Here is a 2,570-nt window from a genome sequence, read left to right as displayed (position 1 = left end):
CACATGGGCCCCAGCTTTGCCTGTCTCTTTGTTGGCTACGTAGAACAGTTGATCTTCCGTAATTACACCGGCACCACGCCCCACCTCTTCCTCCGCTACATTGATGACTGCATCAGCGCCACCTTGTGCTCCCACGCGGAAGTTAAAGGGCTCATCAACTTCACCAACACATTCCACCCCGACCTTAAGTTCACCTCGGACACCTCCCTCCCCTTCCTGGACTTCACCATCTCCATTAACAACGACCAACTTGACACTGACATTTTTTTACAAACCCACCGACTCCCACAGCTACCTGGATTACATCTCTTCCCACCCTACCTCTTGCAAAAATGCCATCCCGTATTCCCAATTCCTCCACCTCCGCCGTATCTGCTCCCAGGCAGACCAATTCCACCAGATGACCTCCTTCTTTAGAGACCGCAATTTCCCTTCCCACGTGGTTAAAGATGCCCTCCAATGCATCTCATCCACATCCCACACCTCCGCCCTCAGACCCCACCCCTCCAACCGTAACAAGGACAGAACGCCCCTGGTGCTCACCTTCCACCCTACCAACCTTCACATAAACCAAATCATCCACCGACATTTCCGCCACCTCCAAAAAGACCCCACCACCAGGGATATATTTCCCTCCACACCCCTTTTCGCCTTCCGCAAAGACCGTTCCCTCCGTGACTACCTGGTCAGGTCCTCGCTCCCTAACTACCCACCCTCCCATCCTGGCACCTTCCCCTGCCACCGCAGGAATTGCAAAATCTGCGCCCACACCTCCTCCCTCACCTCCATCCAAGGCCCTAAAGGAGCCTTCCACATCCATCAAAGTTTCACCTGCACAACCACCGGTGTCATGTATCTGTTGCTCCCGATGCGGTCTCCTCTACATTGGGGAGACTGGACACCTCCTAGCAGAGCACTTCAGGGAACATCTCCGGGACACCCGCACCAATCAACCACACTGCCCTGTGGCCCAACATTTCAACTCCCCCTCCCACTCTGCCGAGGACATGGAGGTCCTGGGCCTCCTTGACTGCCGCTCCCTCACCACCAGACGCCTGGAGGAAGAACGCCTCATCTTCTGCCTCGGAACACTTCAACCCCAGGGCATCAATGTGGACTTCAACAGTTTCCTCATTTCCCCTCCCCCCACCTCACCCCAGTTCCAAACTTCCAGCTCAGCACTGTCCCCATGACTTGTCCTATCTGCCTATCTCCCTTCCCACCTATCCACTGCACCCTCCTCCCTGACCTATCACCTTCATCCCCACTCCCATTCGCCTATTGTATTCTATGCTACATCCCCCCCCCCCCACCCACTCCACCACCACCCTCCTCTCATTTATCTCTCCACCCTTCAGGCACTCTGTCTTTATTCCTGATGAAGGGCTTTTGCCTGAAACATCGATTTTCCTGCTCCTTGGATGCTGCCTGAACTGCTGTGCTCTTCCAGCACCACTCTAATCTAGACCCGAGTCCCCACAATCATCGCCAGGACCACTGTCTCCACAATCACCGCTAGGATCACTGTCTCCATATTCATCGCCAGGATCACAGCCCCCACAATCACCGCCCACAAAATCACTGCCAGGATCACCGTCACCACAATCACCGCCAGGACCACCACCCCCACAATCACCGCCAGGATCACCGCCTTAATTATCAGGATCACCATCTCCACAATCACCAACAGGACTATTGCCCCCAAAATCACTGCCCCACTATCACCGCCAGGATCACCGTCTCCACCATCATCGCCAGGACCACCGTCCCCAAAATCACTGCCAGGATCACCACCCCCACAATCATCGCCAGGATCTCAGCCTCCACAATCACCATCAGGGCCACCGTCTCCACAATCACCACCCCCACAATCACCACCCCCACAATCACCGCCCCCAAGATCACCGCCCCCACAATCACCACCCCCACAATCACCGCCCCCAAGATCACCGCCCCCACAATCACCACCCCCACAATCACCGCCCCCAAGATCACCGCCAGGATCTCATCCTCCACAATCACCATCAGTTCGCAGTAACCAACGTCCGTCGAACCTGCTGACCACAAGGTACCCGGTAGTGTATCAAGCATCGCTGCAGCCTGTGGATGGTCTGTCTTTTCCCTGCCATGAAACCTTTCAATCTGCCTATGTTCCAGCAGCACCTTGTCAGTTGTTCTGTACATAATTGTATAAGCTTCAACCGATGGTGAATATTGTAAACCATGTAACTGAGTCCAAACCCAATCAGTTAGCGCCATCAAACGTTTGGACATAGGTCCCAGATCCTTGGCCTGATATTCAGCATGCACTGCCAATGTGACATGCGGTATAGCTTCTTCAGACATCTCATACCATTCCAACTGTTCCAGAGTTAGTTCCACAACACCCACCACACCCTCTGTCCCTAGCAGAATGCAACTGGAGGGAATACCCCATTGAGTCCCTTCTAGGTGTTGATAGAATGCATGCTGATAGATTTCATTATCATCTCTATTATAATATAGGGTCACATGAAGGGGATCTGCAGGAGGAGCATAGGGATGCAGCATCTGAGCCCAGGGTCGCCATT

Source organism: Hemiscyllium ocellatum, chromosome 12 (genome assembly GCF_020745735.1).
Source record: "Hemiscyllium ocellatum isolate sHemOce1 chromosome 12, sHemOce1.pat.X.cur, whole genome shotgun sequence".
NCBI lineage: Eukaryota > Metazoa > Chordata > Chondrichthyes > Orectolobiformes > Hemiscylliidae > Hemiscyllium > Hemiscyllium ocellatum.
The sequence above is the reverse complement of the archived record's forward strand: the minus strand, read 5'-3'. Positions refer to the sequence as shown.